General features: G+C 35.1%; 1 long non-coding RNA gene across 1 annotated transcript; it reads right to left on the bottom strand.

The window, feature by feature from the left end:
* Window positions 1-258: 258 nt before the first annotated feature.
* Window positions 259-1,250, bottom strand: LOC141703616 (uncharacterized). The gene is made up of 2 exons (XR_012567613.1): window positions 913-1,250; window positions 259-804 (listed from the first exon to the last, which is right to left on the bottom strand). It is a non-coding gene; the product is annotated as an uncharacterized LOC141703616 (long non-coding RNA).
* Window positions 1,251-15,538: the final 14,288 nt, after the last annotated feature.

Below are 15,538 nucleotides of genomic sequence, written 5' to 3'. Positions count from 1 at the left end.
CTTCAACAATAGTCTAGTAAAAAATATGTATGAACTATTAATGTAAAACTTGACTTTGACAATTATTCTGCTTGATTATATGTGAACAACCTCGAGTTGTCCTTGCTGTAAAAGTGGTACACAGTGCTGCTGACAACCATTACCATTAAAATAAGAATCTGTAACTATTACAATAATATTAATTTGTTATAGAACTGTTGAATATAAAAGCAGCAAATGAAGGTACCTAATGCATATAAAATAGGCTCTGAAAAACCATAGCACACAACCTGGCTTGTATATAAATTACTCGAGGGATCAATTATTACAAAGAGGGAGGTTATAGATACCTTCCCGAGCACACTTTATTCTGTGGTGATCTCTCTTATAACACAAAGCTTGGCGAAGAACAAACACACTGATACAAATAGTAAAGTACGTAGTACATTTATTTTGATAGAATGCTACATGCATCCATCAATATTATTTGTTTTATTCATTACATCTATTAAGTGATGTATATTAAATACATCTTAGATGTTTAAATCAACCGGAAAGGACCAAGGATCATGGTGACACCATTCAACGAGTTAGCTACGATCCCAGTTACGGTAGCTACAAGATTTCCAACGGCGGGGAGGGTGGCGTTGCAGTTAGACAGAGGGGTGGTAACAACTACTCTACATTGGCCAGAGCCAAACAACAGAGAAATAATGTTGGTTAAAAGGCTTAGTACAGAACGGATAATCAAGGTAAAACCCCCTTGTGCATTTGTTGTTGTATTTGCCAAAGTTGTATTTCCGCAGCGCAGTTCCACCGACGCATCTGCATGTTCAAGTACGTGCGTTAACAACGACATACAAATTAAATATTGGTCTTTTATCTATATATAAATTATAGTTGAAGTGCACTGCATATTATATGTGTACTCACTAGGGAAAGGTGGGGGCATAGTCCCATTCATGGGAAGGGTGGTATTGACGGCACAAGAGACGACCCCGCTGGCTGTGATGGTAACGGTCGGTAAAAGGCTTTGAGCTTCAACAGAGGACGGAGCCGCCATGAATGCGGAAATCAAAACCAAGAGGCTGAGGAAGACAGAGCTGTTAAGGGAGGCCATTGATGAGTTTCCAACTTGAAAATGAGGAAAAACTAAAAGGTGTTTATATGTTGTTTTGATGGGAATTTCAGTATTGTGGACATGCTTATTTATACTACTCTATCTGGGCTAGTGACAGGGTTGGCTGACATCAAAGCAGTCACGTACTGTTGTCTTTCAATAGGGGTCATAGTTTGAACAATATTGTCGTCTAAGGGCATGCCATGACAACTGGTGATGCAAATGACAAAATTGCCGCCCTCTATTCCCTGATCACTTTCAATTCAAATGAGGGTTTATCTAGGGCACAAATTAGACCCTTGCTTTTATGCAATTTTATTGAGCTGACTTATTGTTATTGATGGTGTTTTTTGTGCATATAATTATTAATAGAAGTCAAGTGTTTTTTTATGGTGTTTTTGTGTTTTTTGTAAAGTTCAAGGTTTTACATGATAAAAGTCGATTAATAATATTTGTCTGCTGGGTCTGGGGTGTCGATCCTGTATATTGTATATGAGAAAATATTATACTTGCTACCATCAATCACCTAACTATTTTATTTAAAATAAATAAAACTTCACATATATACGGGAAAAAGTTTACTAATGTTGCAGAGTAATAAAATATAAAGGCCAGTGTTAGCCAAAATATCGGAAAATGGAGAGTTATCGATATTATTATCTAGAATAGGTGATTTTTCGCAGATTTGGTCAAAAACGAGTCAAAATCGGACGACGTCGGAGCTCTGATGGACAAAACTTGGAGTACTTGTTGAAATATGGTACTCTATAACAACCAATTTCAAAATTATTATAATATCTTTCAATTTTTTTATTGTTTACCCTCGATTGTAATGAATTTGGAAAATCATGACAGTATATCCGATATTTTGTTAAATTTACAGTTTTGTGTACAGTTTTGAGCATTAGCATGCACAATTTTCTCATCCTCTAGAAAAGCTTCTTGTAACGACCGAGAAATTACATTTGTATTATATTATAATAATGATAAATTATGTGTATTATTATGTGATTAAATGTGTTAAGTCATTAAACCCTAACTGCTATGTGTTATGTGTTGGCTGTTTTGATCCAAACGTGTTTTGGATATTTATTGAGCATTTTATCGTCAGTTAAATATTTTATATCAAAACCCGTACAGCTCAAAACTATGTTTTAAAAGCCCGTATATCAAACAAAATCATTGGCCCTATTTTATTTAAAAATGCCATATACCATATCGCTATTCTGAACCCCTAGACGTTTTGCAAATTGACCTTTTTCGCGAAAAACGACTTTTCCGGACCCCTTCGGGTACCAAAAACCCCACAAAAATTTCATTTTTATTTTTATATGATATGAAATTATCATATATCATTTTTCTTTGTATTTTTGTAATATTCACAATTTTTGGGAATTTTTTAGCATTTATTTTGTATTTATTGGATATTTAAAAATTCAATATTAATACCCAAAAATTATAAAAATTTGGGCCAAATATTTTTATTAGGAGTGTAATTAGACCCTTAATTTTACTTAGGGGTATTATTTTCATAAATATAAAAACCTGATTTACTATTAATTAAATCAGTTAAATATAATTAAAAATCACGAAAATAAAAAGAAAATTAGAAAGGGAATTAGGGTTAGGGTTTGTGAAGCACAGAGCAGGAGGATCAAAGCTGATTTTCATCGTGATTCCGGAGTCCAAATCGAGCGTGTGAGACTCATTTTAGAAGCTTATGATCTGTAGTTTTCGATTATGTAATTATTTTTGATGTTTGATTGATTGAATTGAAATTTGTATTTTCGGGTTTAATTTCTTAAATTCGGGTTTGCAGTTCTGTTAATTGTTTGATGATTCTGTTAGCATAGACGTTTAGATCGTCGGATAGGGAGTCGATTGGCACCGGTTTCGCGTTCGTTGGCTTCCGTTTCGTGCTCGCCGGAGAACGCCGCCGCCGTGTTCTTCGTGTTTCCGGCCGCGTTTCGTCGATAGGAGGACGAGGGAAGGAGGAGAAAGGTGCTGGGAGCGTTGTGGATTGAAACCCCAGAAGAATCGTGCCTGAAAAACGGAGTTTCGTCGTGGATTGGCCGCTGGAAAGCAGCCCGCCGGCGTCGGGTTCTGGGTTGCAGGGTTCGTTCTTCGTGACCCGTTAACCCGAGGTCGACCCGGTTTGCAACCCGGAAACGACCCGGGTTTGATCCTTCAGAACCCAAACTCTGTTCTGATTTTGTGTTTTTGAGTAATTAATTATTTATTTATATTTTAGTAATTAAAATTAGTTTTTAATAATTCTAAAAATTAATTAAAAATTAGTTTTAAATTCTGAAAAATAGTATTATTAATTTCTAAATTATTTTATTAAATTATAAATTCGAATTTATTTATTTAATTATTTATTTAATTATTTATCTAATTATTTATTAATTATCCAATTAATTAATAATTGGGTAATTAATTAATAATTAGGTAATTAATTAATAAATAAGAATTAGAAATAATTAAGTAATATGATTAATAATCTAATAATTAATTATTAATGCGAATGGTAATTCAATAATTAGAATTAGTATTCGAGCGATAGTTATTCGAATAATATTGCGGTAATTATTTATAGCGTATAATTAAATATCGGTAACTAATTGATTAGCGAATCGTATGAGTTTCAATAATAATATAATAGTTCGATAATTATGCGAGAATTGCGAGTAGCTCGTAGTTATATCTATAAATTAATTATTAATTAATTAAATCTTGTTTAATTCATAATAATTCAACCGTTAGTCCGATTTTAGCGAAACGAAGACCCCTAGACTCAGAAAAATGAGACGAATTCAATAAAAATAGTTGTAAGTTATAATTTCTTCCGAAAAAGAGTGGTTTGGTGATAATTAATAGTTCGTAGGTCCTAATAGGGGTATAATTGAGTCGAATAAATCTCGAAAAATTATAATAAAATCAGATAGGACTAGTTAATGCAGGTATGAGTCTAGAATCGATTCTAAAAATAATTATAAGTCTAAAAAAATTGATTATGTGCTTTATGTGCTACGTGCTTTACGTGATTATGTGAATATATGTGTTGTATAAATGTATGTGTATATATGTGAGTCAGATAGAAACGCATGGGTAGACTGATAAGGTTGCGTGATATCAATTCAAGATACACGTATATAGTAAGTTATCTAAATGACTATCTTTCCATGATTGGTTCAGTGTTAGAAAGGCAGAGCAAGCTAGGATCAGAAGACGGTGAGTTGAACCAGGTTAAGTACGCGCAAGGCAAGTTTTTCCCCTATTCTAAATTCAGAATAGTGATTTATATTTCCTTTTATCATATGAGTTACCTTTGATAATCATTATTCATATACACTGTTACCCATTTATTATTGCTTGTTTCAATTTCATTTCGATTCTTGATTCCACCCAATTTATTGAATTCCCTATTCATATTTCAATTCTTTTTACCCTTGTTACATATACTCTGGTATATCCTGGTGTTGGGATATATCAAAAGTATTCTGATTGTTCCGGATGCTAAGCCTTGGACTGGATGGTTACTATACGGGCTGGGTTTTACCCAGACCATTATTTAATAGGCCATAGTTGCCTGAGTACTCTTTATGTTGGTTGGGTCTATGCAGTTGGGTATAGATACACACTATATTCTGACTGATCAGCAGGTTATAGTGCATATGTTGGTTCTTGTTTCCAGTCTTGTTCATTTGGTACTCGCCAGCATTGGCAAATTACTATCCTATACAGATTCAGATGGTTGTTTCAACCAGCAGCTTATTGGTTCACATGTTTCTCTCTTATACTATATATATTGTTGCAGGCTTGTTGAGCAATTTTGGCCCATCCCCTTTTATTGTTATTCCTATTGTTTTACAGTTAAGGTAGAGAATGAAACCCATCAGGACCCGCATAGTCAAGAAGCGAGTCAAGCAGCGGGACCCTCTTATACCAAGAGTGTTCCTTCCCATTCCCGAAGAGAGCTTTGAATTGCCAGATCAGGTGTAGCAGGATAAGTAGTAATGTTGGGTTGAATAAAAGTCTTGTGTAGTTTGAATAAAAGTTGTATGGTGAGATTGTAGATAGAATAAAGTTTTGTAACAAAGAGAGTTCTTGAGACAGGTTTTATTTATATGGGTTTGTAATAAAGTGTAGTATGTGGTTCTTGTTTTCAACTCAGACCTTAAAAGATCCTGAGTAGTATTAGTTCGGGGTAATTATTATATTTATATTCCTCTTGTACAGGTTTAGTTGGTAATTGTTATTAATAATGCCCCAAATCTATACCCCGGATTTGGATGGTGTTATACTTCTGATGCAAAATCTCAATTTGACATGACTATGCAATCCAACATCGTGATCATGTCATCATATCTTTAGTAGAGTGATCATGTCTTTACTCTTCTCACGTCTCATTATTTCCTTGATATGCTCCAAAAATTCTCATACATTTGTCTCCTCCACTTCGAACAAACTCGGTCTCAATTAGTTATCATCTAGAATAATAATTGCGACGACTTGTTCTATATATCGCCATGGTGGTACTTTTAAAGGGAAAGACTTTGATGGAACTTTGTACTTCACATTCTCGTCTAACATAACTTTTAAGTATAATGGTATCACGGAAACCAGTTCGAACCAACCATGATAAAACTTTTTTAGCACAAATTTGAAATCGCCATCACAAGACTAATGTGTTGTAGCAAGAGACAATGTTATTCATATGATGACTTTAAAACAACTTTATTCCCAAAAGGATATAAGACATACTCCATGTTATTATTTTTGAAGTCTATTATCTTACCCTAAATTTTGTGACACCAATTCAAATCAAACTGATATGGCGTATTGATTACTAACTCATATGAATTCACGTGAAAATTATAAAAAAACTGCAACATTCTTGTAATTCAAACTAGCAATTAGTCACATAATTTTCACTTATGGTAGTGACAACTAATAGCTTACTCCAAATAATATTATTTGATGTGACATAAATTTGTAGAGGCAACTTGATTTTATTAACCATATACCTCAAATTAAATTTATCATGATATTTCTAAACTTACCACAATCTCAAAAAATTGGGGACACACCTTACATAATGACTGAATTAAGTTTTAATGTTGCAAATCATAAACCTTTCCATAATTGTTCAAGGATTGATTATGCACGTCTTCAACATGTAGGTAATCATTCTCCTCATCTTCATATACACATCGAAACTCACTTTGTTGTTTTCTTCTTCATCCCCATCCTTGTTGTATTCTTTAATCACATCAATTTCATTACAATCTATAGGCATACAATTTTCAAAATCCAGTGTCCCACACACTTCTCCAACTATCTCTGAACCTTTCAAATCTTTGAAAGAATTTTTCCGCAATTACATAACCAAGCTATTTTCTATCTTCCATATCAAACAAGCCACCCGATTTTTTTGTTGAGCACATTCATCGAACATATTTTAAGGATTATTGGGTTCATATTATTCAACTAAATCATCTTCTTCCTTACGCTTCATATATCTTGCAATCATAATCCTCCGGTAAAAACATCTTCAACATCAACAGTTTCATCTATCGCCATATTTTGATCGGTTCTTTCTTTTACCTTTTCTTCTGCAAACCAGTTTATCCCACCAAATCACAGCAACACTCTTTAACCTGATAGTTGCCATCTTCACCAGTTTGATCACAGGTAAACCCATAACATCAAAGAATCTATCAACATCAATATGCCAATTCAGGAACTCATCAACTCCTAGAGACCCATAGAATAATGGTATAACAGCCTATATAATATAATTATCATTAAGCCGACAACCAATATTTGACTCCAAGTCAGTATTCTCACCAACATGGTATTTCCTGCTTCGAGGGACTCGATTTCGATCAAATTTCTCATCGCTACGGTGCTTGTTTTTGTTATTCCTTTTGAATGTCAATGTATCGACTCGATCTGCGAAAACCATCAGAGCCACGGTTAAAGCCGTTGTAGCCTCTCAAAGAACTTATTTGATAATTGTTTCTCCCACAGTGAATCAGGTAAAGAAGGGAAAGGAAAAAGCTTGTTTTGATGCAACTGACGCTGAACGAAAGCATAGAAAAAGCAAGCGTTAATCATCGCATGAACTCTTTCACGAGAAATCCTTAAGCACCTTGAATCCACAAGGCAATCCTTGAATCTACAACGGTTTCTTGAACCCATTAGAAAGATAAGAGAAAAACTCCTAGAATTTTAATTTCAATAAAAGATTATTAATATATTCAGTACAAGAAAACGTTAAATAGACATCACACATTAGATATCAGTTACTAATGCCACTAATGTTAAAAGATGTAATAACATCACCCCGCGTTAATCTAATGTCTTTGTTGTTTGAAGACATCAATTCTTTATTAAATGATTTTTAAAATTGGCTAAAAAAATTTAACGAGCGCCCACTTCAGTTTATTTCCCCTTAATCAAAATTGTGGAAATTTTCCCTCTTTGATACCAATTATTTCCCCCACACTCTCTCTCTTTCTCTCTCTCTCTCTCTCTCTATCTCTCTCTCGTCTCTCACTTCAATAAATCACTTGAACAACCACTCACCTCTACTCTACTTACCACAACCTGCACTCACTTATGTTCCACTCCCCTCCGCCATGTTCAACTCTATTCGATTTGTCAAAACTCGTCTCACTCACTCGATTCGTTCGAGTAGATACTCAATTCGATTTGTTCGAATCAGTATGCGGGTAAGATAAAAACTTCATGTGTAAAATTGGATTATTAGTTCAATTAAGTTTTAAATTGGGGATTTTTTAAACTGAGAACCCTAATTTCTTTAATCTTTTTTTCTTACTTTTAGTTGGAGATTTGTTTGACTTGATTGAGGATTTGGTTGCCATGGTGGGAAGGAAGGAGATGAGACTCACAATTGGTAGTATTTAAACATATTGTGGGACATAGCATGGGTACAGTGTCCACTACAACAAAGATAACTAAATTCCATCCCTCCCCCCTCTCTCTCTTTCTCTCTCTCTCTCTTCCTTCATACGCAGAACGCCATCACCTCCACCACCATTAATGGTGGCTTCGTCAGTTCTCCGATTGCTTACAACACACACGCACACACTCGACCTAACCCGAACCCACACACAGACTCACACACCCGAAACACACACACACACACAATTCGCACAGCACACACACAATCACCATAACATCTCTCACACACCATAACACACACACAATTTGTAACAAAACTCGTTGTCAGTGGTGATGGGTTATGGCGTCGGTCGAAGCAGGGGAGGGTTGTGGTATTTGTGAGTTCCAGTGTGTGTTACGCATGTTTCATGTGTCAGTTTTGTGTGTGTGAGTAAAGCGTGTGTTTGTGTGGGTCGATTACGTTAAACCAACAGTCGAGATCCCCTCCAGAGCTATGATAATACATTATTGCAGGTTTACTTCAACCATAGTGTCTTGAACCTCCTTCTAGAACTACTTGCAACCCTAAGTATGGTTAGCAAAGTCAAGTGGTAATGGCGGTGTTGTAGCAGCGGAGGGGGGAGAGAGAGAGAGAGAGAGAGAGAGAGAGAGAAAGGTAGGGAGATAGAAAGGTAGGGAGAAGCAAAACGGAGGGTGAAATGGTGAGATATGGAGTTGCCGGAATTTTTTCCAGGTGGTGGCCGGCGGTTGCACGGTTGATGGGTGTGGGTGGTTCTATTTTTTTTGAAACATTTTATGTTAAAATCGACCGATTTTGGTGTAATTTATTCAGGGGCGGGAGATTCAAATTTCACAAAATTTTGAATTTCAAATTTTAAATTTTATAAAAATGACCAAAGATTCGTCGATTTTATATAAATTCCGCCGCAAAACTTAAAATCCACCCTCTTAAAAGCCACCAACATGCTTCGGTCGATTTTATACTAAAATCTACCGGATATGGTCTATTATAGCTAAATTCCACCAATATTTGGTGGTGGATTTTAGTAATTTTGTTGTAGTGGTCCTTTTATTTTGTTGTATTTTAATCTTTGTTTTATCATATAATCCAAACTGATACTTATTGCTTAATTTAGGAAGTAATGTATATTATATATTCAAGGTATGCTACAATAGTGATATGTTTTTTAATGTCAAGCGAGGACAATAGACTACTGAAAAACACAGCAAGCTCTCTTCCGACATTCACTACTAGAAATATGGGATTTAGATGGTGTTATACTTCTGATGCCAAATCTCAATTTGACATGACTATGCAATCCAACATCGTGATCATGTCATCATATCTTTAGTAGAGTGATCATGTCTTTACTCTTCTCGCGTCTCATTACTTCCTTGATATGCTTCAAAAATTCTCATACATTTGTCTCCTCCACTTCGAACAAACTCGGTCTCAATTAGTTATCATCTAGAATAATAATTACGACGACTTGTTCTATATATCGCCATGGTGGTACTTTTAAAGGGAAAGACTTTGTTGGAACTTTGTACTTCACATTCTCGTCCAACATAACTTTTAAGTATAATGGTATCACGGAAACCAGTTCGAACCAACCATGATAAAACTTTTTTAGCACAAATTTGAAATCGACATCACAAGACTAATGTGTTGTAGCAAGAGACAATGTTATTCATATGATGACTTTAAAACAACATTATTCCCAAAAGGATATAAGATATACTCCATGTTATTATTTTTGAAGTCTATTGTCTTACCCTAAATTTTGTGACACCAATTCAAATCAAACTGATATGGCGTATTGATTACTAACTCATATGAATTCACATGAAAATTATAAAAAAACTGCAACATTCTTGTAATTCAAACTAGCAATGTTAGTCACATAATTTTCACTTAAGGTAGTGACAACTAATAGCTTACTCCAAATAATATTATTTGATGTGATATAAATTTGTAGAGGTAACTTGATTTTATTAACCATATACCTCAAATTAAATTTATCATGATATTTCTAAACTTACCACAATCTCAAAAAATTGGGGACACACCTTACATAATGACTGAATTAAGTTTTAATGTTGCAAATCATAAACCTTTCCATAATTGTTCAAGGATTGATTATGCACGTCTTCAACATGTAGGTAATCATTCTCCTCATCTTCATATACACATCGAAACTCACTTTGTTGTTTTCTTCTTTATCCTCATCCTTGTTGTATTCTTTAATCACATCAATTTCATTAGAATCTATAGGCATACAATTTTCAAAATCCAGTGTCCCACACACTTCTCCAACAATCTCTGAACCTTTCAAATCTTTGAAAGAATTTTTCCGCAATTACATAACCAAGCTATTTTCTATCTTCCATATCAAACAAGCCACCCGATTTTTTTGTTGAGCACATTCATCGAACATATTTTAAGGATTATTGGGTTCATATTATTCAACTAATCATCTTCTTCCTTGCGCTTCATTTATCTTGCAATCATAATCCTTCGGTAAAAACATCTTCAACATCAACAGTTTCATCTATCGCCATATTTTGATCGGTTCTTTCTTTTACCTTTTCTTCTGCAAACCAGTTTATCCCACCAAATCACAGTAATACTCTTTAACCTGATAGTTGCCATCTTCACCAGTTTGATCACAGGTAAACCCATAACATCAAAGAATCTATCAACATCAATATGCCAATTCAGGAACTCATCAACTCCTAGAGACCCATAGAATAATGGTATAACAGCCTATATAATATAATTATCATTAAGCCGACAACCCATATTTGACTCCAAGTCAGTATTCTCACCAACATGGTATTTCCTTCTTCGAGGGACTCGATTTCGATCAAATTTCTCATCGCTACGGTGCTTGTTTTTGTTATTCCTTTTGAATGTCAACGTATCGACTCGATCTACGAAAACCTTCAGAGCCACGGTTAAAGCCGTTGTAGCCTCTCAAAGAACTTATTTGATAATTGTTTCTTCCACAGTGAATCAGGTAAAGAAGGGAAAGGAAAAAGCTTGCTTTGATACAACTGACGCAGAACGGAAGCATAGAAAAAGCAAGCGTTAATCATCGCATGAACTCTTTCACGAGAAATCTTTAAGCACCTTGAATCCACAAGGCAATCCTTGAATCTACAACGGTTTCTTGAACGCATAAGAAAGATAAGAGAAAAACTCCTAGAATTTTAATGTCAATAAAAGATTATTAATACATTCAGTACAAGAAAACGTTAAATAGACATCACACATTAGACATCAGTTACTAATGTCACTAATGTTAAAAGATGTAATAACATCACCCCGAGTTAATCTAATGTCTTTGTTGTTTGAAGACATCAATTCTTTATTAAATGATTTTTAAAATTGGCTAAAAAAATTTAACAAGCTTCCACTTCAGTTTATTTCCCCTTAATCAAAATTGTGGAAATTTTCCCTCTTTGATACCAATTATTTCCCCCACACTCTCTCTCTTTCTCTCTCTCTCTCTCTCTCTCTCTCTCTCTCTCTCTCTCTCTCTCTCTCTCTCTCTCTCTCTCTCTCTCTCTCTCTCTCTCTCTCTCTCTCTCTCTCTCGTCTCTCACTACAATAAATCACTTGAACAACCACTCACCTCTACTCTACTTACCATAACCTGCACTCACTTATGTTCCACTCCCCTCCGCCATGTTCAACTATATTCGATTTGTCAAAACTCGTCTCACTCACTCGATTCGTTCGAGTAGATACTCAATTCGATTTGTTCGAATCACTATGCGGGTAAGATAAAAACTTCATGTGTAAAATTGGATTATTAGTTCAATTAAGTTTTAAATTGGGGATTTTTTAAACTGAGAACCCTAATTTCTTTAATCTTTTTTTCTTACTTTTAGTTGGAGATTTGTTTGACTTGATTGAGGATTTGGTTGCCATGGTGGGAAGGAAGGAGATGAGACTCACAATTGGTAGTATTTAAACATATTGTGGGACATAGCACAGGTACAGTGTCCACTACAACAAAGATAACTAAATTCCATCCCTCCCCCCCCCCTCTCTCTTTCTCTCTATCTCTCTTCCTTCATACGCAGCACGCCATCACCTCCACCACCATTAATGGTGGCTTCATCAGTTCTCCGATTGCTTACAACACACACGCACGCACTCGACCTAACCCGAACCCACACACGGACTCACACACCCGAAATACACACACACACACAATTCACACAGCACACACATAATCACCATAACATCTCTCACACAGCATAACACACACACAATTTGTAACAAAACTCGTTGTCAGTGGTGATGGGTTATGGCGTCGGTCGAAGCAGGGGAGGGTTGTGGTGTTTGTTAGTTCCAGTGTGTGTTACGCATGTTTCATGTGTCAGTTTTGTGTGTGTGAGTAAAGCATGTGTTTGTGTGGGTCGATTACGTTAAACCAACAGTCGAGATCCCCTCCAGAGCTATGATAATACATTATTGCAGGTTTACTTCAACCACAGTGTCTTGAACCTCCTTCTAGAACTACTTGCAACCCTAAGTATTGTTAGAAAAGTCAAGTGGTAATGGCGGTGTTGTAGCAGCGGAGGGGGGAGAGAGAGAGAGAGAGAGAGAGAGAGAGGTAGGGAGATAGAAAGGTAGGGAGAAGCAAAACGGAGGGTGAAATGGTGAGATATGGAGTTGCCGGAATTTTTTCTAGGTGGTGGTCGGCGGTTGCACGGTTGATGGGTGTGGGTGGTTCTATTTTTTTTGAAACATTTTATGTTAAAATCGACCGATTTTGGTGTAATTTATTCAGGGGCGGGAGATTCAAATTTCACAAAATTTTGAATTTCAAATTTTAAATTTTATAAAAACGACCAAAGATTCGGTCGATTTTATATAAATTCCACCGCAAAACTTAAAATCCACCCTCTTAAAAGCCACCAACATGCTTCGGTCGATTTTATACTAAAATCTACCGGATATGGTCTATTATAGCTAAATTCCACCAATATTTAGTGGTGGATTTTAGTAATTTTGTTGTAGTGGTCCTTTTATTTTGTTGTATTTTAATCTTTGTTTTATCATATAATCCAAACTGATACTTATTGCTTAATTTAGGAAGTAATGTATATTATATATTCAAGGTATGCTACAATAGTGATATGTTTTTTAATGTCAAGCGAGGACAATAGACTATTGAAGAACACAGCAAGCTCTCTTCCGACATTCACTACTAGAAATATGGGATCAGACATCGGTTCTGAACCGATATTAAAAAAATACTGAACTGATGTCTTCGCGTGTGATGTTAAATGTCATCAGCCTTTGACATCAGTTCACAGCCGATGTCTATTACAGTGTTATACATCGGTTTTAAGAATAATTCTGATGCCTTTGCAACAAATTTCAGCTTATATTACAGTATTTCTAGGTGAATATGAGTATATTATGGGGTAATTATCCATTAAAACATGAAACCTACAAGCTCTAAAAAACATTTTTTTTAAATCTTTCGAACAAACCGATGTGAAAGTCTAGATTAGACATCGGTTATGTTGTCTGACCGATGTGAAATGGGTCATCAGACATCGGGTACTTTTATCAACCGATGTAAAATACTGGGTTAGACTTCGGTTTCGTTTGTTTTGTGATGTTAAATCCTTTTGTTTAATATCAGTGTTTTTTTTAACCGATGTTTAATCTTTAATATTATAAAATTTAAGACATCAGCTATTGAAAATTCGATGTTATTTGGCTTAAAATGCATTGATTTTTTTACAGAACCGATGTCAAATGACTATTTGACATTGGTTTTTGTAGTTCTTTTTCTGTTAATATTGTTTCACCTGATGTCTTTTGTTTATTTTTACATCGGTTTTAAATTACCATTCTGATATGTTAATGTACTGTAAATTGCATATGCCATCCTGGTACAATTAATAGCCCCGGGAACCAATTGCATTTTCAACCAAAAAAATACCAACAATATGCAATACATCCAACCAAATTTGTAAAAACATAAAGATATACATTGATACCAAATTTACTAACATTCATTCCAACAAGAGCTCAATTCGGACATTACTTTCCAAGTCTAAAATAAACATCCCAACTAAAAATAATAAAACCCAAATTCCAAAGTTATTACATCCAACATTCTAAACATATTTAACTAGTTAATATGTACCACCAAATAGTATCTGGAGGTAGTATCTGGAGGTAGACAGCATCTGGAGAAAGATTCCTATAATACTAGATCCAACAGTAAAGTGAGAAGTGATATAGTAGGAAATTCCACTGGGAATGTACTTACATTGGCATCAGCTGAAGAACTTGGAGGCTCCCTACTAGGGACGGATGGAGTTTGTTTATATGAAGAAGATCCACTCGGACATAAAACAGTTGACTGGGAAGGCTTTGATTCCCCTCGAGATGTCATGCCGTAGTGAGGTGGGAGTAGATGAATCCTATCTATTAAAAAATGTCTGTGTCTAAAGCACAACAAAATTAGAGCTAAGCTTTCAGTTTTCAATATTGAACTTGTATTGATTCAGTGCAGGACAAGCTCAGACTTTTATACAAACTCTAGGCCATGAAATGAAGGAACTAACAAAATGTAAAAATGCTGAAACATTATCAAAGGATAGACAGTGAATATATCATACAATATTGTAAGTTATATATATAGCGCCATCTTAATAAAAGAACATTCATGTGGGGGTACAAGGTACACCTATTTAACCTATTTACACTCCATACATGACTCTGTAAAATTATATCAATCTCAATAGTAAACATGCACAAAGATCGTGTAGAGCGTTGATAAAGTCTGGGAATTACAAGATGTATAACATTACAGGATAGCATCCTATAAATCTGTTTAACAAATTAACTATACTTTCAGTCTTTTACCCTTTTATCAAGATTGTCTACATAAGTTTGTTGTTCAATTTCTCAATCAAAAGCTTTTTCTCCTCTTCTGGCAGAGAATTGAATATGAAGACCGACTTGTCACCAATATCATCCTTTAGTGGCAAACAAAAGCTATACTTTCACCAACTATTTCAACATGTTACCGAACATAAAAGAAATGTCAAATTTGTTACATCTAACTTCAAAATGGCTGAAATCGTAAACGGTGTTATAACATCAAGTTAAAAGCTAAAAAATAAACAACTGGCCACCAAGAACTGCCATGACATACCCACCATCACAAAATTCATCACAGATTTTGCAAAATCTGAATAGTAACGCAAGAGAAACTACGTACCTTATTATGCTGTCTACCTCCAGATACTAGCTCCAACCTCCAGATACTAGCTCAATTTCAAGTTTAATTTGATCTAATTTGAAACTCCAAATCTTGAATTAGAATAGGGGCTAAAATTAGGGTTTCGGAGAAAAGAGAGAAGAGATGGTTAACAGAGACTAAGGTAAGAAAAGAGAAGAAAGGTAAGAAGACAAAGAGAGAAAGAGGGGAGAGACGAGAGAGACGAGAGAGACGAGAGAGGCGA

The sequence above is a fragment of the Apium graveolens genome, unplaced genomic scaffold, assembly GCF_009905375.1.
Source record: "Apium graveolens cultivar Ventura unplaced genomic scaffold, ASM990537v1 ctg6847, whole genome shotgun sequence".
In the NCBI taxonomy this organism is placed as follows: domain Eukaryota; kingdom Viridiplantae; phylum Streptophyta; class Magnoliopsida; order Apiales; family Apiaceae; genus Apium; species Apium graveolens.
This window is presented reverse-complemented; position numbering and strand designations above follow the sequence as displayed.